Source organism: Theropithecus gelada, chromosome 18 (genome assembly GCF_003255815.1).
Source record: "Theropithecus gelada isolate Dixy chromosome 18, Tgel_1.0, whole genome shotgun sequence".
In the NCBI taxonomy this organism is placed as follows: domain Eukaryota; kingdom Metazoa; phylum Chordata; class Mammalia; order Primates; family Cercopithecidae; genus Theropithecus; species Theropithecus gelada.
The window spans coordinates 67,213,820-67,219,983 of record NC_037686.1 but is presented as its reverse complement, the minus strand read 5'-3'; the positions used below and the strand labels follow the sequence as shown (position 1 = coordinate 67,219,983).

The following is a 6,164-nucleotide window of genomic DNA, read 5'->3' as shown; positions in this document are numbered from 1 at the left end:
CCTTGTGCTCACTTCAGTGGGGGGTACCTTCCTAAGACAAAAGCCACAGGATGGCAGATCGCCTTCCCTTTGCATGCACGGCACCAGGGTTGTGTTTGAAAACCCATGCCTGTGCAGAGAGAGGATGGCCTGGAGCCACACTGCTTCCAGCTATCCCAGCTGGGAGCTGCGGACCAGGGCTGTCAGGGCAGGCATCCCCCAGGGCTACAGAAGAAAAACAGGTCCTTTCCAACTGTCCTCAGGGGCGATGGGACTAGAGTGAAAGCAGCCACCACAGCAGAGATTTGTTCATAATTCCAGTTCTTTTTTCTTTCAAGGCTTTTTGTAGATATCTGCAAAAGAGGACTTGAGGGAGTCAGCAGAGGCCTTCCTGGTGCTGGTAGCAGGGAGTTGTTGCTCTTTGTTCTTCATCCGCTGCCCTCCTAGGCATCCAGGGTGAAGGTGAACAGCTTAGAGCCACTGAGATGAGTGTCCTGGGAAGGCCAGCAGGCATCTCAGTGTGAAGGCCCCTCAGGTGGAGAGGCCTGCCTTAGGGTGAGGATGAGACCTGGGCCCTGGAAAGGCCGGGAAGCCAAGGTGAGAGCAAGCCAGGACACATGGGGCGAGGAGGGGCACAGACCACCCGCTCCAACTGACCCACTGAGACCTGTCCCACAGGCTCAGGGATGGGCTCCCTCCTCACACAGAACCCGGTAACTCAGGTCTGAACGCGACTGAGAGAAACTGCCACTGCACCTGGCAACACAACTCCTCAGTAAGCAGGTGACACTTGGACACAGGGCCTGGCCCCATGTACCCTGAGTGCCAGCAGGTCTCACCTCATGGAACCCACTTCACTCTCCTTGGACAGAGATGAATTCTTCATCAGTACTGCAGCCACACAGGCACAGCGAGCTCCCTGCCACAGGGGCAGGGGAAGCTAATCCAAGTCCATTGTTGGAAAACATTTTCAATGGCTCTGTCTCTGCTCCCCCTCCCCCTCTCTCCTTTCTTTCTTCCTCTCCTGGGTTCTACTGCCCACTTCAGTGGCCTGACAGGCTTCTCCCCTCTCCCCCGGGGTGAGCTTGTGAGACTGTCACGTGGCAACAGGCGGGGGCCCTGCAACCGAAGCTCTCATTAATCCTGACGAGGGGGGACCCACCGTACAGTGCCCACTGTGGAAGAGAAAAGGCATCCAGTGTGCTTAGCTCCTGTAACTGGACACCCTCCACAGCGGCTGGCCACCCGCAGAGAGCTACTTGAAGCTATTTGGGTCATCAATTAGATGAAATGGGGCATTATAGTCCAATGAATGGCAGACTCTGAATAGACAGAAAAACAGTTTCACTAGAGTCCCAGAATGGACAGCACCCAGAGCGAGCATCTAGGCCATCGCTCAGCTGTGGCAGGGTCCCCTCTGCCTTGTCCCTGCTGGCTCATCCCTTCAGGACCTCGATTCTTCAAATGTCTGGGAACTTGCCACCCTTCCCGGAGGCTCACCCATTCCTTACATTCCTTACGTTTAGTTTCCACCCATTCATCTCATCTCACCACTGAGGTTGTGCAGCGTAATCCCCTTTCCTCCTCTGCACTCAGTTGAAAGAACTCACAGTGTAGTAGCCACCAAAGCAGGGGCTGTGGACACAGACTTCAGGTGGGATGCCCGGCTTTGCCACCTTCTATCGAGTGACCACAAGCAAGTGACTTCATCTCACTGCGTCCCAGGCTCTGCACTTTAAAATGTGGACAAAGTACACACCTACTTCCAGTGAAGATCATAGACAGAAAGTAGAGTGTGGATGCCAGGGGCAGGGAGGGGGATGGGCACCCGGGGCTGAGTTTCAGTTTTGCAGGATGGAGAGAGCTCTGGAGATGGGCGGTGGTGAAGGTTGCACAACGGCACAAATGTATTCCATCCTGAAATGTACACTTAAAAATGGTTACAATGGTACATTTTATTTCAAATGTATTTTAGCACAAAATAGTAAATTTTTAAAAGGAACAAAAAACATATCTACTTCAAAAAGTTATGAGAATTAGAGACGACATCTGCAAAGCATGAGTGAGGGGCAGCTGTCTGCTGCACGGGCACCCAGGCGGGGCCAGGCACAAGGTTCGATCCTAAAAATGGAAGGAGAGGCAGAGATGACCCCTTCCACAGTCCAGGGAAACGCAACAGTTCTCAGACTCGAAGCGCCCACTGCTAGCACCAGGACGTAACGTCCTTGGGTTTTTCTTTCGAGCTCAACTTGGTTATATTATGAACTGAGAATTCCAGTTCTGCCCCCATAACCCCCGTGGTGGTGGAGCTGATAGGGAGATCAACCCGTCACAGAGTGGCCCTGCTACAAACACATAAATATGCTCCATAAAATAACAAAACATTTGGAAATTCAGATCCACGCTTGAAATTCCCTAGCGCCAGAATGAGGGCAACTCCAAGCCACAGCTGAGAACCAAGATGGGAACTCAGTGGACTGTAAAGTGCTCAGAGCTCTGCCTCCACCTGCCTGGAGGAAGAGGTTGAGCCCACAGCTGTCCCCTGTCCCCTGCCTCATGCCCCACACTCCACACAGAGCTGGGATTTGTCATTCATGAGGGAGCCAGGAGGATTGCCCCAACTGTGATCTGGGAGTTAGAAAAATCTGTCCATCTGACCACGGACACAGCTCAGAGGCATCCCCTGCACTCTAGGCCAGGCGTGGAAAAAGCGTTGGCGGAATTCTGGGCCAGTTGAAGGTGTGGGCTCTGAATTCACACTGCCTATGAGCTGGGAAAAAGAACATGGGAAACTGGCCCAGAGATGAGGAAACCTGGGAGCCCTGCTGATGTCCCACGCCCCAGGGCAGGTGCACGTCTACATATGGAACTAGCTCACACTGAAGCCAAGTATTACACATCACGTGGGGGAACAAACTGCCCTGTGCCAGTGGCTGGATGTAGCGATGAGAATAAAGCACACTCTGGAAGAATCTGGAAGAGAAGTCAACAAAACTGTGCTTGAAGTCTTAGGAGAGGGGATGAAAAAAGCACAGGCAAAATGTAAAAAGGAACAAGTAGGAATTCTATTAAGAAGAAATGTGGTTGTGATAATGAAAACTCAACCAATGTACCACGCAGTAAACCAGCCACGACTGAGAGCATGTGCAAGGGGGAAGGCAGGTCTGCAGAAGCCACCAGGAACATGGGACGGGACGTGGCAGAGGGAACCGCAGGAGGGACACAGAACAGCGTGGGACACGAAAGGAGAACTTCCAACACATGCCCAGAGGAAATGTAAACTGGCTTAGACATAATTGAACCCACACAGCTTCTTTCAGAGGGAAGGCATGCAGAGAATGGAGAAGACAAAGTATTTGGAAAAATAAAAGCTAATATTTTTTAGATTTTTTTCTTTCATTTTTTGAGACAGAGTCTTGCTCCGTCGCCCAGGCTGGAGTGCAGTGTGGTGCAATCTCAGCTCACTGCAACCTCCGCCTCCCTAGTTCAAGCAATTCTCCTGCCTCAGCCTCACAAGTAGTTGGAATTTCAGGCCCTCACCACCACGCCCAGCTAATTTTTTTTTTTTTTTTTTTTTTTTTTTTTTTTTTTTTTTTTTTAGCAGAGACGGGGTTTCGCCATGTTGGCCAGGCTGGTCTGGAACTCCTGGCCTTAGGTGATCCACCTGCCTCGGCCTCTCAAAGCGCTGGGATTATAGGCCTGAGACACCATGCCCGGCCATGTTTTAGAATTTAAGAAAGACTTAAGTCTTCATATTGAAAAGCACGTGATGTCTGAATCAGGAAAAACAGAAGCAGCCTCACACTTAGACTCATCATATCTATGAAATATCAAAGATAAACTTCAGAGAAAATTAGCACATCTCTTACCACGGAATGACAATTAGAGTAATACTAGATTTCTTATTGGCAATACAGGCTGAGCATCCCTTATCCACAATGCTTGGCACCAGAGCGGTTTCAGATCTTGACTTTTTTTTTGGATTTGGAATATTTGCATTATGCTTACGCACTGAGCACCCCTGGTGGCGGCGCCTGTAGTCCCAGCTACTCGGGAGGCTGAGGCAGGAGAATGGTGTGAACCCGGGAGGCGGAGCTTGCAGTGAGCCGAGATCGCGCCACTGCACTCCAGCCTGGGCGACAGAGTGAGACTCCGTTTCGAAAAGAAAAAAAAAGAAAATCCGAAATCCTCCAGTGAGGGTGTCTTTGAGTGTCATGTCAGCACTCATATGTTTCAGGTTTTGGAGCATTTCAGATCATTGGCTTAAAGATGCTCAACCTATATTAAACACCAGCAAATAACATTTTTTTTTTTTTAATGAGAGAAAATAGCTCTCATCCTCGAATTGTATATTCAGCTAGCTTATCCTTCAAGAATGAGGGTGAAATCAAGACATTTGCAGTCTAAGATGTTTGCCAGGTCACGCCCTCTGTGAAACAATGACCAACAGGTGTATCGAAGACGAGGATTGGTTTCTGGGCACACAGTGAGTGAGACAGGCACACAAGAAAAAAAGAAGTGCGTAGCATATGGTAGGAAACCTAGAGAAGTTTTAGCTCTTAAAGATGACTAATTTAGGGAAACAAGAATGGAACTAAGATAATCAAAAAATGATGTGGAAAGTAGGAGGGAATTCCGAGTGAAGACATTCTGAGGGGGTAGTTTTTGTTTTTTGTTTTTTTCCAGAAAATAATAGAAATTTTCACTAGCTTTAATTTTGAGTGAGAGGAAATGAATTCCAGAGTATTGAAGGGAGACCTATTCTCCAAAGGGAGGGAAAAACTTTTAGCTTAGCTAGGAAAATCTAAAGGAGCTAAGTTAGGAAATCCAAGTAAACTAGACCACTTTGGGAGAGAAGCCAAACTGTCACTCATTATCAAAATTAAAATTCCATCCTTTTCATGGCTTGTATGTCTTCTGTTTCACCAAGAAATATCCAAATGGTTCTGACCACTTGGATGCCATTTTAGGGAAATGTGAGTTGTGTTTATTTAGTTTAGTTAAGGAGACTGGCAATAAGAGTGCTCATACTCCCCAGTATTGTAGTGGAAAATTGGGAGACGGGTTGCGGGCTGCTTGCCAGATGCCATTTGAAGCTGGGAATCTGGCGGCGACTCACCAGGGGCCCATACCTGCCACCCAGCTGTAGGCAGGTGTTGTGACCATTGAGTAGGAAAGAGAGAAACAGCTGTGACATACACCTTATCAATAATCCTGAGTGGAATCAGTGTTGAATAACAAATCACACACAAGAATTAATATATGCCAAATTGTCTTAAGCCTTTTTTTTTTAAGCACGACAGCTTGGGAAGAAACCCCAGAAACCAGAACCCCTAAAGTGGAAAAGGCTGCTATTCCTGATATCTTTTCATTCAGAGCAGTTTGATCCAGAGCGATCTGGACAGAATATTCTGGAATGTTGAGCCTACCCATAGGGGCAAGGAAGTAGGGGGTTCACATTTAGAGGTTTTAAAAGTAGGAACGTGTGTTAAAATAGAAAACAAAACTGTAACTTTCTAACAAGGAAAGAAAGAGGAAAACTAAAGAAACCTTGATAAATTCAATTTTTAAAACAGGAAATGATGGCGAAAGGAGCCAAATACAAAGCAAAGCAAATAGAAAACAAGATGTCACAGTGGGAAGAAATCCTCACCACCCTACGTGAAAGTCCTAGCCCATGCAGCAATGTAAGAAAAAGAAATCAAGGTTTAAGTACCAGAAGAAAGAAAGAAAACTGTCATTATTTTTTGGGTCATACGATTGTCCAAGTAGAAAACAAAAAGAATTTGTTTTTCAGAAAACTCACTGGATGAACCTGGAGGACGTTACACTAAGTGAAATAAGCCAGACACAGAAAGACAAACCCTGCATGACCTCGCTTACATGTGGAATCTAAAGAAGCCATACTCTGGGAAGCAGAGAATGAAGTGGTGGTTAGGAGGAGTGGGGCATGGGGAGATATTGGTCAAAGAGTAAAGTTTCAATTAGGATGGATACATTTAAAACAAAACCCCAAATTAAAAAGAACCAATTAATTGTATTAAATGTAGCAGTTTTGTTGGAAGCAACAAGTGGTTAGAAAATGTAATTGAAAGAGTTGCCATTTATAACAGTAACAACAAGAACAAAATAAAGTAGCAATAAATTTGACATAAAATGTGGATATCCTTTATGCAGAAAATTAC

At 46.9% G+C, this 6,164-nt stretch overlaps 1 long non-coding RNA gene across 1 annotated transcript; it reads right to left on the bottom strand.

Moving 5' to 3' along the window:
* Positions 1 to 283: 283 nt before the first annotated feature.
* Positions 284 to 4,070, bottom strand: LOC112611250. Its single transcript, XR_003116612.1, has 2 exons — positions 3,988 to 4,070; positions 284 to 1,896 (listed from the first exon to the last, which is right to left on the bottom strand). It is a non-coding gene; the product is annotated as an uncharacterized LOC112611250 (long non-coding RNA).
* Between the last annotated feature and the right edge of the window lie 2,094 nt (positions 4,071 to 6,164).